Raw genomic sequence first — 17,818 nt, 5'->3', positions numbered from 1 at the left:
GGAGCCCAGGCAGGAGGGCCTTTGGTCTCGGTTGGTGGCACCAACCGGGACCAATAGGAATCCACGCGTAAGCATTTCTATGGCTGGGGTTTTTTGTTTTTTTTTAAAGGGGGGGGAGGGTTGGGGGTTTTGGAGGGTTAATTTAGGTGTTTCATATATTGTGTTAGCTAGCTATAATTAATAGAGAGAAGTGTCATCTCTTATGTCCGTGCTTGGTCGACGCTACGTACTATACATACGTATAGAGAGGACTAGGCACGCTAGCTAGCTAGTAAGCAAACGAAGGAAACAGAAGATCGTCATGAACATATATGCATACAGAGAGAAGTGATATCGACCACCTCTCCTTCTCCGAGAGATTGGTCGAATAACAAGTTCTCGTATATCTATCCGACACTACCGGCTACATATATACAATAATTATCTCTTACAAATATAATCTCCTAACATATGGACTCATGGTCCACATAGTATTCTCCGTATTCAGCGATCACGTGGTCAAGAAAGAATGCCGCCAATTCCTCTTGAATTGCTCGCATGCGAGCTGGTGCTAGGAGTTCATCCCGCTTCCGAAACATCTAATTTGAAGAAGGGGGTCAATACATATATATATATATATATATATATATATATATATATATATATATATGAATGAATGAAACTCAACACAAATGATGGTAATAAAATAAAATTGTGAATGTTGTTATTTACGCACTTCATATTGTTCGTCAGAGTAGCCCCGCTCACAGGTCGTGTGGCGGATGGACTCGCCAACGTAGTATCCACAGAAATCATTCCCTTGTTCCTGCCACAACCACTTTACAAGAAATAGAGGTCAATCAAACTGATAAGCATGTGGATGGACTCGCAAGCGGATGGACCCGCGTCACTTGTGGGACGTGGATGTACTGTCCGACACCGACGGCCACATGTATCTCACACCGACGATACTTGCTATTTAGGGTATATCGACCCCCCCTCGTGTTGAAGTTATCAGGAGGTGGCATATATATCGACCCCCCCTCGTGTTGAAGTTATCGGGAGGGGGTATATCGACCCCCCCTCGTGTTGAAGTTATCGGGAGGGGGTATATCGACCCCCCTCGTGTTGAAGTTATTGGGAGGGGTATATCGACGACGACAGACGCGATAAAACATAAGAATACGAAGAAGAAATAAAAGGAGGAGAAGAAGAAAGGATTCTTCTTTTTTTTTCTTCGATCTTCTCCTCTATTCCTTTCTTCTTCTCCTCTTCCTTTTCTTCCTCTCCTCTTCTTCTCCTCTTCCTTTTCTTCCTCTCCTCTTCTTCTCCTTTTTCCTCTTCTTATTTTCCTTTTTCCCCTCCTAAATATATAAAACTTTTCTAGAAATGAAACTAACCTAAAATGTACTAAATCAGAGAACATATATAGATAATCCTTTTCTAAATATTTAAATCTAACTTTTGCATATATGAACATATATACACAGAGAACATACAAGCATATATACATTTTTATAAAAAAGCAAAATACAAAATACAAACATATATATGAAAAAAAATCTGAAAAGAAGCAATATACACAATATATATACTGACATATATACATAATATACACAAAGAAGCAATATACACAATATACACAAGCATATAATATATGAAAAAAACAGGGGAGGGGCGCCGGTCGGACCAACGGAGGGGCAGGGCGACAACGACGGGCGGGCCGGGGCGACGGCGACGGGCGGGGCAGGGGCGACGGCGACGGGCGGGCCGGGGCGCGCAACACGCGTCGGGGCAGGGCGGCAAGCGGCGAGCGGCGTCGGGCGAGGGCACGGCCGACGGCGAGCGGGCGGCGACGGCGACCTCGGGCGGCTAGGGGAGGCGACGGCGACGTCGGGGCAGGGGCCGGCGTCGAGGAGCAGCGCAGCAGCCTGGCGGCGTTGGAGAAGAATGGCGGGTGGGGGGAAATTTCCCAAGTGTTTGGTTATATAGGAAAGGCTTTGGTCCCGGTTCGTGGCACAAACCGGGACCAATGCCCCCTTTAGTCCCGGTTGGTGCCACCAACCGGGACCAAAGGCCTGCGCCTGCCAAAGCCGCGGTGCGGTGGGATGTTTAGTCCCACCTCGCTAGCTGAGGAGCGGCCGCACCTGTTTATAAGCGTTGCCCCGCCATCTCCATCGAACTCCTCAGAACTGCAGGCCTCTGGGCCTAATCTCACACCGCTATGCCTGTGGGCCTGCTGGGCCTTCTGCAGGTCTGAATCCTGGGCCATGGATGGGCTTCTAGTCGTATTCAGGCCGTGGTGGTCCAGTAGGTGGCATTTTTTTACTATTTATTTTTTCATTTGTACTCAGAACTAAATATTTATAGTTTTTTAGTGATTTTTTCTTTTAGGTCACAAAAATAATAAACTTTCTGTTAGTGCCATTAGTTTTAAAATTTGAATAGTCTAAATTTAAATTTTTTAAAATTTGTGTGAATCACTAGTTTATGAATAACTTTATTATAAAAATTGATTTTTGAGTCATTCTTTTTCCTACTATTTAATATTACTGTGTTTTATCATTATACTCAATTTGGTAATTTTAGTTAGTAATAACAAATATTATAGGCATTTTTTTTTCTTTTTTGCTATTTTTTCCATTTCTACTTAAAACAAAATACTTATAGTTTTTTAGTGATTTTTTTCTTTTAGGTCAAAAAAATTATAAACTTTATGTGCCATTAGTTTTCAAATTTGAAAACTTTTTTTTGTTTTTTTGCTTTTAGTGCCTATTTTTTTCCAGTTTTTTTGTTTTGTTTTCTGCATTATTTATTTTCTTTTGTTTTTTGCTTTATTTTTTAATTCTTTTTGCTTTTAGTTTTAGAAAAATTATAAACTTTCTGTTAGTGCCATTAGTTTTCAAATTTGAAGACACTTTTTTAGTTTTTTGTTTTCTTTGTTGCTTTATTTATTTTATTTTGTTTCTACTTACAACAAAATACTTATTTTTGCAATTTTTATTTTTTTTCAGTTTTTTTGTTTTGTTTTCTGTATTATTTATTTTCTTTTGTTTTTTGCTTTATTTTTTAATTCTTTTTGCTTTTAGGTCAGCAAAATTATAAACTTTCTGTTAGTGCCATTAATTTTAGAAAAATTATAAACTTTCTGTTAGTGCCATTAGTTTTCAAATTTGAATAGTTAAAATTTGAATTCTTTGAAATTTATGTGAATCACAAGTTTGTGATTAACTTTACTAAAAAATGAACATAGATGCACCTATAGAGAAAATTCGACCTAAATTCATAGTTTTCAAATGAACTCTGAAAAAGTTGGCATAGCATACTCGTGTGTTACAAAGTTGGCATGGTATCATCATAATAGTTGCGGGAGAAAGTCTTCACTTTTTCTTCGCTTGTGTCATTTGCTTATTGCGCCGTAACCATGGATAATCTTCATCGTTTATCAGGATGCTTGGGTCAGCCTTGACCTTGAAGGGGGGAATTTCATGAAACTTTTCATAATCTTCACACATGTCTGTCTTGCCCTCCACTTCCAGGATATCCTTTTTTCCTGAAAGAATTATGTGACGCTTTGGCTCATCGTATGATGTATTCGCTTCATTATCTTTTCTTTTTCTCAGTTTGGTAGACATGTCGTTCACATAGATAATCTGTGCTACATCATTGGCTAGGACGAACGGTTCGTCAGTGTACCCAAGATTTTTCAGATCCACTGTTGTCATTCCGTACTGTGGGTCTACCTGTACCCCGCTTCCTGACAGATTGACCCATTTGCACTTAAACAAAGGGACCTTAAAATCATGTCCGTAGTCAAGTCCCCATATGTCCACTATGTAACCATAATATGTGTCCTTTCCGCTTTCGGTTGCTGCATCAAAGCGGACACCGCTATTTTGGTTGGTGCTCTTTTGATCTTGGGCGATCGTGTAAAATGTATTCCCATTTATCTCGTATCCTTTGTAATTCAATACAGTCAAAGATGGTCCCCTGGACAACAAGTACAGTTCATCACAAACAGTGTTGTCACCTCTGAGACGTGTTTCCAACCAACTGCTGAAAGTCCTGATGTGTTCACATGTAATCCAGTCGTCGCACTGCTCCGGGTGTTTGGAGCGCAGACTGTTCTTGTGTTCATCGACATACGGGGTCACCAAGGTAGAGTTCTATAGAACTGTGTAGTGTGCTTGAGACCAAGAATATCCGTCCCTGCATATTATTGAGTCACTTCCAAGAGTGCCTTTTCCAGTCAGTCTCCCCTCATACCGTGATTTAGGGAGACCTATCTTCTTAAGGCCAGGAATGAAGTCAACACAAAACCCGATAACATCCTCTGTTTGATGGCCCATGGAGATGCTTCCTTTTGGCCTAGCGCGGTTACGGACATATTTTTTTAGGACTCCCATGAACCTCTCAAAGGGGAACATATTGTGTAGAAATACGGGCCCTAGGATGACAATCTTGTCGACTAGATGAACTAGGACGTGCGTCATGATATTGAAGAAGGATGGTGAGAACACCATCTCGAAACTGACAAGACATTGCGCCACATCACTCCTTAGCCTTGGTACGGTTTCTGGATCGATCACCTTCTGAGAGATTGTATTGAGGAATGCACATAGCTTCACAATGGCTAATCGGACGTTTTCCGGTAGAAGCACCCTCAATGCAACCGGAAGTAGTTGCGTCATAATCACGTGGCAGTCATGAGACTTTAGATTCTGAAACTTTTTCTCTGGCATATTTATTATTTCTTTTATATTCGACGAGAAGCCAGTCGTGACCTTCATACTCAGCAGGCATTCAAAGAAAATTTCTTTCTCTTCTTTCGTAAGAGCGTAGCTGGCAGGACCTTTATACTGCTTCGGAGGCATGCCATCTTTTTCGTGCAAACGTTGTAGGTCCTCCCATGCCTCAGGTGTATCTTTTGTCTTCCCATACACGCCCAAGAAGCCTAGTAGGTTCACGCAAAGGTTCTTCGTCACGTGCATCACGTCGATTGAAGAGCGGACTTCTAGGTCTTTCCAGTAGGGTAGGTCCAAAAATATAGATTTCTTCTTCCACATGGGTGCGTGTCCCTCGGCGTCATTCGGAACAGCTAGTCCGCCGGGACCCTTTCCAAAGATTGCGTGTAAATCATTGACCATAGCAAGTACGTGATCACCGGTACGCATGGCGGGCTTCTTCCGGTGATCTGCCTCGCCTTTGAAACGCTTGCCTTTCTTTCGACATTGATGGTTGGTCGGAAGAAATCGACGATGGACCAGGTACACATTCTTCCTGCATTTGTCCAGGTATATACTTTCAGTGTCATCTAAACAGTGCGTGCATGCGTGGTATCCTTTGTTTGTCTGTCCTGAAAGGTTACTGAGAGCGGGCCAATCGTTGATGGTCACGAACAGCAACGCCTTTAGGTTAAATTCCTCCTGTCTGTGCTCATCCCACGTACGTACACCGTTTCCATTCCACAACTGTAAAAGTTCTTCAACTAATGACCTTAGGTACACATCAATGTCGTTGCCGGGTTGCTTAGGGCCTTGGATGAGAACTGTCATCATAATGAACTTTCGCTTCATGCACATCCAAGAAGGAAGGTTATACATACATAGAGTCACGGGCCAGGTGCTGTGATTGCTGCTCTGCTTCCCCAAAGGATTAATGTCATCCGCGCTTAAAGCAAACCATACATTCCTTAGGTCCTTTGCAAACTCATCCCAGTACTTTCTCTCGATTTTTCTCCACTACGACCCGTCAGCGGGTGCTCTCAACTTCCCGTCTTTCTTCCGGTCCTCACTGTGCCATCGCATCAACTTAGCATGCTCTTCGTTTCTGAACAGACGTTTCAACCGTGGTATTATAGGAGCATACCACATCACCTTCGCAGGAACCCTCTTCCTGGGGGGCTCGCCGTCAACATCACCAGGGTCATCTCGTCTAATCTTATACCGCAATGCACCGCATACTGGGCATGCGTTCAGATCCTTGTATGCACCGCGGTAGAGGATGCAGTCATTAGGGCATGCATGTATCTTCTCCACCTCCAATCCTAGAGGGCATACGACCTTCTTTGCTGCGTATGTATTGTCGGGCAATTCGTTATCCTTTGGAAGCTTCTTCTTCAATATTTTCAGTATCTTCTCAAATCCTTTGTCAGCCACAGCATTCTCTGCCTTCCACTACAGCAATTCCAGTACGGTACCAAGCTTTGTGTTGCCATCTTCGCAATTGGGGTACAACCCTTTTTTGTGATCCTCTAACATGCGATCGAACTTCAGCTTCTCCTTTTGACTTTCGCATTGCGTACTTGCATCGACAATGACCCGGCGGAGATCATCATCATCAGGCACATCGTCTGGTTCCTCTTGATCTTCAACAGCTTCACCCGTTGCAGTATCATTGGGCACATCGTCTGGTTCCTCTTGATCTTCACCAGCTCCTCCCGTTGCAGCATCACCGTATTCAGGGGGCACGTAGTTGTCATCGTACTCTTCTTCTTCGCCGTCTTCCATCATAACCCCTATTTCTCCGTGCCTCGTCCAAACATTATAGTGTGGCATGAAACCCTTGTAAAGCAGGTGGGAGTGAAGGATTTTCCGGTTAGAGTAAGACCTCGTATTCCCACATTCAGTGCATGGACAACACATAAAACCATTCTGCTTGTTTGCCTCAGCCGCATCGAGAAACTCATGCACGCCTTTAATGTACTCGGAGGTGTGTCTGTCACCGTACATCCATTGCCGGTTTATCTGCGTGCGTTATATATAATTAAGTGTCCAAATTAATAGAAGTTCATCATCACATTAAAACCAAAGTACATACATAGTTTTCATCTAACAACATATAGCTCTCCAGAGCATCCAATTAATTAAACCATACATTGAAACTATGTAAAACATTTCAATGCGAAAACAAATGCGATCATAATCGCAACCAAGGTAACAATTGATCCAACGGCATAATGATGCCAAGCCTCGGTATGAATGGCATATCTTCTAATCTTTCTAATCTTCAAGCGCATTGCATCCATCTTGATCTTGTGATCATCGACGACATCCGCAACATGCAACTCCAATATCATCTTCTCCTCAATTTTTTTATTTTTTCCTTCAAATTGTTTTCTTCTTCAACTAAATTTAATCTCTCGATAATAGGGTCGGTTGGAATTTCCGATTCACATACATCCTACATAAATAAAATCTATGTCACGTTGGTCGGCATAATTTTCATAAACAATAAATGAACCAATAGTTATAAAGATAATATATATACCACATCCGAATCATAGACAGGACGAGGGCCGACGGGGGCGGATACCAAAACCATCGCACTATATAAGATGCAATAATAAAAGTAAGAAAATAATACAAGTATCTATGTAAACATACAAGTAAGAATATTTTTTCCTTTCAAAAAGAAAATAAGAACAAGAGGCTCACCACGGTGGTGTCGGCGATGAGCTCGGCGCGGGTGATCGACGGCGGTGAAGACGGGAACAGGGCGTGACGGACCGCTAAACCTAGACAAATATTGAGGAAAATGGAGCTTGAAGGTCGAGCTTGGAGAGGAGAAAGCTTAAGTAGTGTGGCTCGGGCATTCCATCGAACACCTTGTGTGCATAGGAGGTGAGCTAGAGCACCACCAAGCCCTCTCCCCCTCGGCCAGAAAAAAACAGAGCAGTGTGCTCTGCTCTTACGCGAGGGGGTATATATAGGCACCTAATTGGTCCCGGTTGGTGGCATGAACCGGGACTAAAGGGAAGCCTTTGGGCCCGGTTCATGCCACCAACCGGGACCAATGGTGATGGGCCAGGAGCGAGGCCATTGGTCCCGATTCGTCCCACCAACCGGGATCAAAAGGTCCAAACGAACCGGGACCAATGGCCCACGTGGCCCGGCCGACCCCTTGGGCTCACGAACCGGGTCCAATGCCCCATGGGTCCCGGTTCTAGACTGAACCGGGACTAATGAGCTGACCCGGCCTGGACCGTTGCCGCCTTTTCTACTAGTGAATCGGATATTGGAGAATCACGAGCCAAAAAGAACTGGCCCTTAATCGATCCTACACATAGTGCTACGGCGGACCCAGCATTGCACACGCCGTGACCACCGGGGTCGTGGAACAACACCAGCAACCACGACAGAGGTAGGAAAACCAAAGAACCCCACCATCATTGCTGCCGCGCGAGCTTTGCCCAACCACGATAATCGAATAACGAGGGGTGGATAGGCAGAGTGGGGAGCGTCGTTGGTAGGGATTGTGGTGGCCGTGTGAGTCGCGCTGGTGGAGAAAGCGACACGTTGATGGGTGTATTCTTTCTCGATCATGGCTCCTTTCGATTTCCGTGGGATGGTTTTTCTCCATCATACTAATTAGTTAGTAGTTGTTGTTTTCCACCTAGATCATACTAATTAGTTAGTTGTTGTCCTCCACCCGGCCACACAAAAAATGTAGCACACGTATGACCCATCAGTATTTAAGACCCATTAGTAGCTTGAAAAGGGAATTTTTGATTTTTCTTTAAAAGGAAAGCTCACACGAACCATTCCGCAGGTGCCCCTCTCTCTCTCCCTCGTCACTAATGAAGAATTGAAAGGTGGACCAACTAGGATGCAAAACCACGGGAGCGGTGGCTCGCTGGTATATTTTCTCGCCGACAATTTTTTGTCCAGCCGGGCCCGCCCATTGACCTCCAAACTTGAGCACATTTAGTGCAGAAAATTACTAATGAAGAAAAAAGATGGGGTACCATGGAGGAGAGGCAGAATGTTAACGACGTGGGTTGCCGAAGTCGGAGAAGAGGAGGGGAGTAGGGGTTTATGCCAAGCTGCCAAGGTGTCAACAGCTCGGCGGAGCGGGATGCTCGGGTAGGCGTGTGTGGTGGGGCGGGGGCGACCGTTCAGGCCGACGGTGGTGGATGAGGGTAACACTGCTGGAGGAGAAGAAAATTAAAACGAGAAGAAGACTATGGGTTGTTGAATGCATATTGTAGTTATGATAAAAAAATAGAAGTGTCTTATTTATTTTATTTTTTTCGTCAAGTATATTTAATCGAGCTTACTTATAGTGGCCAGTGGTCAGCACTTGCCTTGTAGCGATTTGGGAATTCGAACAAGCTGCAAGTTCAAAAAGTAATAGCCATAAGAGCATGGTTAATAATATAGCCAGCTGCTGACTATATGATATTGCCACGTCATATATAGCCAAGCTTATAGTCAACAAGTACAATAGCTGGATATAAATATGTACTATTTTGTTGATACATGGCCCACCTCACTCTCTCACAAAGTGCCTAAGAGCACGTGCTGTAGCCGGCTGTTAACTAGTAGCCTGCTTCTCTTCTCTCTCCTCTTCTCTCTCTTTCAACTAAGCAAAAATATAATATTCAATGTCTTATAGCCAGCCTACATCATCGTATTGTACTTGCTCTAAGTGACGTAGTTGGCCTTCGCCTAGTGCCTAGGCGGTTTTTAAATGCCTCGGGTGCATGTTATATGTGTAACAATGTTAATTTAGAGCATATATATGAGTGAATTACTGACTACTGTCACTGAAATATCTCTTGCTTGTCATACAAGTGCAATACGACATGATATCTCACTTCGATAAAACAATAATATTATTTGCCCTTCCTAAAATTCTAGTTATGCCCTAGGTGGGGCGTTTGACCTTTGCCTAGCGCCTAAGCACCTTCTAGACACGGCCATTTCCAACAGAGGCTGCAATAGAGCTAACTAAGGGTCCATTCAAAGTAAACATGATGGAAATAATAGGATGAGTTGATGAGCTTTTGGCACATAATCTAGAGTGTGATTGAACTAATGCACACCTAATATTAAGGAGGGTGGTGGCGGGGAGGGGTGTCCCAGTGCCTCAACTCTGACTAGTAATTTATGTATGGATTTTGTTAACGCGGAATGTTGTTTGGACGGATCATGGTGTGTCATCTTTGAGCTAGTCTTCTGGGTGGCAATGTTAGGGTTTCTCGCCGTGCGCACTCGGCGATGAGATTTGGTATCAGGCGCTTCATGAAGATTTAGGGTTCTAATGGTGATGGCTGTAGCTCCGGGACGCTGATCCTTAAAGGCATGTGCACGAAAACTTCACGGCTGTCATCGACAAGGTCAAGCCGGCTCTTGTAGGGGAGCGGCGATAGCGGCACGTCAACAGCTCATTCTGTTGGCGGTAGTGGTCATTCATTGGTGCATGGCCCTTGATGTAGTAATTTTTATTATGTTTGCCAAACTTTGTACTTTTTATGAACCTTCACAATAGATTTGGATTTTTTTACGCAAAATATAGTTGAAGTTCTTTACATATTTGGGTTTTGAGATTCTCAGAAAATTTGCTCTTTTGAGCGCAATTGTACTACGAAGTTGTAAACTGAGAGCATTCGCATGAACGATGAGCTATATCAAAAACATTGAAGTTGTAAACTGAGAGTTTTTATCACGCGACTGTGAAATAGCCGTCCCCTTTAATTTCTTCGACAGGTTTATTACAAATTAAGCTTTTGACACAGATTTTGTGATTCTGGACCATGCATTATGTACGCTTTCATTTTCATGCACAACTGTCCTGGTTTGATAAGATTTTATTGCTAGCTCCATCTGGTAGGTGGTGGAGTGGTAGCTAATTAATCACGTGGTACGTGGTTTATCTCTGAGTTCTTATGGCTTAAAATGTGGCAACAAGACTACAATTACGGAGTGTTCACACCTGACCTTTACATAATGCTACTTTCGTCTGGGTTTGCTTATTAGTCCTGATTGTGCTTTGGGTCAAAGTTTGACATATACGTATTTGACTAGTAAAATGTTAATGCATGTCATAAAAATATTATATTATTAGATTCATATTTAGTTATATTATTCTTTATATATATGACTTATATTTTATTATTACTTAAAATTATGGTCAAAATATGATCGAAAATACGAGAGGGGCTAATAAACTAGGGCATAGCCACAGACGCTCATACATACATACATACACTCACCTCTATGAATGAAAACACACCTTACCCTTATGAGATCCCATGAGAAACAGAGTCGGAATATCAGACGTCTTCATAGTCAATGGGAACGTCTTCTCTCACTGAACGCTCATCAATGTCAAGTATATAATTTCGACTCTGGTGGGTTGGAATATCACTGTCATCCTACTCATCCAACCACAGGTTGGTTGAAAAAGCGTATCCTTTTGACATAGCAAAAGCGACCAATAAACACGGTGTCGCCTCCACCACGACGAGTATACCAATTTTCATATCAATACCTTCTAACCAATTTCAAACATATATGTGATGCTACAACGGAGAAGTTAGAAGCCAGGTGAGTAATAGACCATGTCGCTTACGCGAAGAGGTATTGTTGTTTTATCTCGGCGACAAAAACCTTCCACGTGTTTCCACTCTGTACTTCTGAGTTTCAAACGATGAATTGGGATCCCCAATTAACAGTTGGTAAAGTGATCGCCGAAAAGTTTTTCTTTAATCATCAAAACTTTATTCCTCAAACAATGGCCATATCATTTACAATATGAGGCAAAATAAAGTGGGGGGTATTAGAGTCCCTAAACTCAGATAAGCTAACTCTAAAACAATGTTTTGCTAGACTATCAGCTAATTAGATTTGCTTCCCTATAGCAATGAACATAATCAACACTTGAAAACTGTAACGCCTGGAGAGTAGCATTTGTAACCATGTAGACAACTAATCGGCCGGTTATTATGAACATAATCAATGCTTGAAAACTACTCTCTATATCTATCTATAAAATGATCAATGAGCGGGCCCTCTCTCTCTATCTATATGATTTTCAAGCGTTGAAAAGTATCCAGGGAGGGCTTGTTATAAACTTCCTCCCTCTCTCTCCATCTATATATTGATACCCACGCCGGCGCTCCCTGGCTAGTTTCATCATCTCACCGGTGCATCATTGGATCGCCGTGTAGCTCAGAGGTAAACACTAACAGTAGATCTTTGATGCACCTGCGCTTCACTTTGCATATCACTGGTGCGCACACACGCATGCCCGTGCATTAGTCGAAAACAGCTATACCTAAACATGGATATCATTCATTCATTCTTGTAGTGTCAGAACTAAACATGTATATATTGATTTTGCGCATGCATGCATGCATGGCTGCAAACCCATATGTGATCATGTGCTCCGATCCAAAACCACACTTGATTAGAAATACTGTAGACGATCGATGTAAGTTCATGTACTAACTCGTTTTACCATTCATTCATGTTCTTTCACATACAGATATGGAGTTAGCAACCGTCAATAGGGTAGCATCTGTGGTTCCAATTGCCGTGACGACGATCATCATCATATCGGCCATGATGGCACGACGACGACGACGAGCTGAACGATCACCTAGCACTCGTTGTCAAGGGCCCGCTGCAAGTGATCCGCGACGCCCACGCGGAGCTGGGCAGCGTGTTCACGGTGAGGCTGCTGCACCGCGAGGTGACCTTCCTGGTCGGTCCGGACGTGTCCAGCCATTTCTTCCAGGGGCTGGAGTCGGAGGTGAGCCAGGACGAGGTCTCCCGGTTCACCGTCCCGACCTTCGGCCCCGGCGTCGCCTTCGACGTGGATCTCGCCACCCGGCGCGAGCAGATCCGCTTCTTCGGCGACGCCATGAAGCCTGCCAAGCTCAGGACCTACGCGGGCCTCATGGTGCGAGAAGTCGAGGTAACTAAGATAAATCGACTGCTGCCAACCTATACGGCTATACCGTATACGTACGTGTTTTTTACTGTATATGTTACACATGCATGCATGCATGCAGGAGTACTTTACGAGATGGGGAGAGTCGGGCACGGTGGACCTGAAGCAGGAGCTGGAGCACCTGGTCACGCTCGTCGCCAGCCGGTGCCTGTTCGGGGTGGAGGTCCGCTCCAAGATGCTCCGGGAGGCCGCGACGCACCTCCGCGAGCTCAACGACGGCATGCGCCTCGTCACCATCCTCTTCCCGCACCTGCCCATCCCGGCGCACCGCAGACGCGACAGGGCGCGCGCTAGGCTCAGCGAGATATTCTCCGGCATGGTCAGGTCGCGCAGAGAAGCAGGCCGCCCCGTGGACGACATGCTGCAGTGCCTGATCGATTCCAGGTACAAGGACGGCCGCGCCACGACCGACACGGAGGTCGTCGGGATGCTGGTGTCGGCGCTGTTCGCGGGGCAGCACACGAGCTCCAGCACGGGCACGTGGACCGGGGCGCGCCTCCTCGCGCGCGCCAACGCCGAGCACCTGCGCGCCGCGGTCCGGGAGCAGGAGCGGGTCGTGGCGCGGCACGGGGACCGCGTGGACTACGAGGTCCTGCAGGAGATGGAGACCCTCCACCGCTGCATCACGGAGGCCCTGCGGCTCCACCCGCCGGCGATGGTGCTGCTGCGCCACGCGCGCCGTGGCTTCACCGTCCGGACGAGGGAGGGAGACGAGTACGAGGTCCCGGCGGGGCGCACGGTCGCGAGCCCGCTGGTGATCCACAACCGTCTCCCGCACGTGTACATGGACCCGGAGAGGTACGAGCCGGGGCGGTTCGGCCCCGGGAGAGGGGAGGACGGGGCCGGCGGGGCGTTCGCGTACACGGCCTTCGGCGGCGGGCGGCACGCGTGCGTGGGCGAGGCGTTCGCGTACATGCAGATCAAGGTGATATGGAGCCACCTGCTGAGGAACTTTGAGATGGAGATGGCGTCGCCGTTCCCGGAGACGGACTGGAACGTGGTCATGCCGGGGCCCAAGGGGAAGGTCATGCTCCGCTACAAGAGGAAGAAGAAGATGTCACCCACCGCCAAAATCACCAACCCACGGACACGCTACGTATGCTAGTATAATCTACCATACCAGTTCATGTGGGTGATCATGTTGCATGTTCGCTTGGTCCTGGCACCAACAAATTACTGCCGGTTTATAAAGTAAGCACAGCTAAGCTACGTAATGTGGCCTGTGGGCGTGTGTGTATGATCGGAAAGACGTTTTGTGTACTTCGTTGCATGCATGCATGCATATGCTTTGGATACGGTTTCCGATGGAGATCCATGGGTCACAGAAAAATCTCTTCCCATGGCTTTTCGCCTCTGAAAGCGTCCTTCCTTCTCAATGACCGGGCGTCCATCCAATGCATGATTTTCGGTAGCGTCGAATATGAGCGGACATCCATACAAGCTTGATTTTTTTTGAGAGTATGCAAATTGCGTACCATAGCATTATAGAAGAAGAGAGAATTACAAATACAAGACGACTACAACACGTTGCGAACAACGAGCGTAGCGAGAACTCCATTCCACCCACAACCATAACAACTACAATGCAAGAGCGCCTGTCCAAAACAGAAAACACCTAGCCGCGTCTCGGCCAACACCTGTCACAACCGAAGAAATAACAACTCCCATCGAGCTTCCCTTGTCGACGCACCATCCACCCAATATGCCTAAAGGAGGTGGCAAGTGTATGGCGGGACTCGATCATACCCGAGAAAGGCACCGTCTTGGAGTCACAAGCGGCGGCCGTACATTGCGCCACGGAAGATCGATCATGGACAGCGACGAACAACGGAGGGGCATGACGAAGGATCTCCAAACTGTGTCTCCAGACACAATGCTCCCAACAGAGGGACGGCGTCGAGGACGCCGCCATCGTGCCGATTCAGAGAATCAAGGCTTTCGCCCGGAGATCAAAACCAACGCCAAGCGAGGGAGGAAGATGGTTCCACGCCTCGGTGACGCCTCCAAGGAGGGGAAAGACACCCGCAGGTGCTATCGCCACCAGCCCAGCAAAAACCGAGCAAGATTTTCATCTGTATCGCCACCCATCTCCACACCTCCAAGGATTGGGGCAGCAGCTGTTGGAAATATGCCCTAGAGGCAATAGTAAATAAGTTATTATTATATTTCCTTGTTCATGATAATCGTTTATTATCCATGCTAGAATTGTATTGAAAGGAAACTCAGATACATATGTGGATACATAGACAACACCATGTCCCTAGTAAGCCTCTAGTTAACTAGCTCGTTGATCAATAGATGGTTACGGTTTCCTGACCATGGACATTGGATGTCGTTGATAACGGGATCACATCATTAGGAGAATGATGTGATGGACAAGACTCAATCCTAAGCCTAGCACAAGATCATGTAGTTCGTATGCTAAAGCTTTTCTAATGTCAAGTATCATTTCCTTAGACCATGAGATTGTGCAACTCCCGGATACCGTAGGAGTGCTTTGGGTGTGCCAAACGTCACAACGTAACTGGGTGGCTATAAAGGTACACTACAGGTATCTCCGAAAGTGTCTGTTGGGTTGGCACGAATCGAGACTGGGATTTGTCACTCCGTGTAAACGGAGAGGTATCTCTGGGCCCACTCGGTAGGACATCATCATAATGTGCACAATGTGATCAAGGAGTTGATCGCGGGATGATGTGTTACGGAACGAGTAAAGAGACTTGCCGGTAACGAGATTGAACAAGGTATCGGGATACCGACGATCGAATCTCGGGCAAGTGTCGTACCGATAGACAAAGGGAATTGTATACGGGATTGATTAAGTCCTTGACATCGTGGTTCATCCGATGAGATCATCGTGGAACATGTGGGAGCCAACATGGGTATCCAGATCCCGCTGTTGGTTATTGACCGGAGAGTCATCTCGGTCATGTCTGCATGTCTCCCGAACCCGTAGGGTCTACACACTTAAGGTTCGGTGACGCTAGGGTTATAGAGATATTAGTATGCGGTAACCCGAAAGTTGTTCGGAGTCCCGGATGAGATCCCGGACGTCACGAGGAGTTCCGGAATGGTCCGGAGGTAAAGAATTATATATAGGAAGTGCTATTTCGGCCATCGGGACAAGTTTCGGGGTCACCGGTATTGTACCGGGACCACCGGAAGGGTCCCGGGGGTCCACCGGGTGGGGCCACCTGCCCCGGGGGGCCACATGGTCTGTAGGGGGTGCGCCTTGGCCTATATGGGCCAAGGGCACCAGCCCCAAGAGGCCCATGCGCCAAGAGAAGAGAAAAAAGGGAGAGTCCTAAAGGGGGAAGGCACCTCCGAGGTGCCTTGGGGAGGATGGACTCCTCCCCTCCCCTTGGCCGCACCCTTCCTTGGAGGAAGGGGCAAGGCTGCGCCCCCCCCCCTCTCCCTTGGCCCTATATATAGTGGGGGAAAGGGAGGGCAACCATACCTAAGCCCTGGCGCCTCCCTCTCCCTCCCATGACACATCTTCCTCCTCCCGCAGCGCTTGGCGAAGCCCTGTTGGAATCCCGCTACTTCCACCACCACGCCGTCGTGCTGTTGGATCTCCATCAACCTCTCCTCCCCCCTTGCTGGATCAAGAAGGAGGAGACTTCGCTGCTCCGTACGTGTGTTGAACGCGGAGGTGCTGTCCGTTTGGCGCTAGGATCATCGGTGATTTGGATCACGACGAGTACGACTCCATCAACCCCGTTCTCTTGAACGCTTCCGCGCGCGATCTACAAGGGTATGTAGATCCACTCCTCCCTCGTTGCTAGATGACTCCATAGATAGATCTTGGTGACACGTAGGAAAATTTTGAATTTATGCTACGTTCCCCAACAGTGGCATCATGAGCTAGTCTATGCGTAGTTTCTATGCACGAGTAGAACACAAAGTAGTTGTGGGCGTTGATTTTGTTCAATATACTTGCCGTTACTAGTTTTATCTTGATTCGGCGGCATCGTGGGATGAAGCGGCCCGGACCGACCTTACACGTACTCTTACGTGAGACCGGTTCCACCGACTGACATGCACTAGTTGCATTAGGTGGCTGGCGGGTGTCTGTCTCTCCCACTTTAGTCGGATCGGATTCGATGAAAAGGGTCCTTATGAAGGGTAAATAACAATTGGCATATCACGTTGTGGTCTTTGCGTAGGTAAGAAACGTTCTTGCTAGAAACCCATAGCATCCACGTAAAACATGTAAACAACAATTAGAGGACGTCTAACTTGTTTTTGCAGGGTATGCTATGTGATGTGATATGGCCAAAAGGATGTGATGAATGATATATGTGATGTATGAGATTGATCATGTTCTTGTAATAGGAATCACGACTTGCATGTCGATGAGTATGACAACCGGCGGGAGCCATAGGAGTTGTCTTTATTTATTTATGACCTGCGTGTCAACATAAACGTCATGTAATTACTTTACTTTATTGCTAAAGCGTTAGCCATAGTAGTAGAAGTAATAGATGACGTGACAACTTCAAGAAGACATGATGATGGAGATCATGATGATGGAGATCATGGTGTCATGCCGGTGACGTTGATGATCATGGAGCCCCGAAGATGGAGATCAAAAGGAGCAATATGATATTGGCCATATCATGTCACTATTTGATTGCATGTGATGTTTATCATGTTTTTGCATCTTGTTTACTTAGAACGACGGTAGTAAATAAGATGATCCCTCATAAAATTTCAAGAAAGTGTTCCCCCTAACTGTGCACCGTTGCGACAGTTCGTTGTTTCGAAGCACCACGTGATGATCGGGTGTTTGATTCAGACGTTCACATACAACGGGTGTAAGACAGATTTACACACGCAAAACACTTAGGTTGACTTGACGAGCCTAGCATGTGTATAGACATGGCCTCGGAACACAAGAGACCGAAAGGTCGAGCATGAGTCGTATGGTAGATACGATCAACATGAAGATGTTCACCGATGTTGACTAGTCCGTCTCACGTGATGATCGGACACGGCCTAGTTGACTCGGATCATGTAATCACTTAGATGACTAGAGGGATGTCTATCTGAGTGGGAGTTCATAAGATGAACTTGTTTATCCTGAACATAGTCAAAAGGA

At 46.1% G+C, this 17,818-nt stretch overlaps 2 pseudogenes across 1 annotated transcript; one reads left to right on the top strand and one right to left on the bottom strand.

The window, feature by feature from the left end:
* Positions 1-3,359: 3,359 nt before the first annotated feature.
* Positions 3,360-4,472, bottom strand: LOC147977774 (uncharacterized; annotated as a pseudogene).
* Positions 4,473-12,251: 7,779 nt separating this feature from the next.
* LOC125547596 (obtusifoliol 14-alpha demethylase-like) lies at positions 12,252-14,105 on the top strand (annotated as a pseudogene). The gene is made up of 2 exons (XR_015599505.1): positions 12,252-12,681; positions 12,779-14,105. The product of XR_015599505.1 is annotated as an obtusifoliol 14-alpha demethylase-like (transcript).
* Positions 14,106-17,818: the final 3,713 nt, after the last annotated feature.

The sequence above is a fragment of the Triticum urartu genome, chromosome 3A, assembly GCF_056163025.1.
Source record: "Triticum urartu cultivar PI428250 chromosome 3A, HENAU_Tu73, whole genome shotgun sequence".
Lineage (NCBI taxonomy): Eukaryota > Viridiplantae > Streptophyta > Magnoliopsida > Poales > Poaceae > Triticum > Triticum urartu.
The sequence above is the reverse complement of the archived record's forward strand: the minus strand, read 5'-3'. Positions and strand labels throughout refer to the sequence as shown.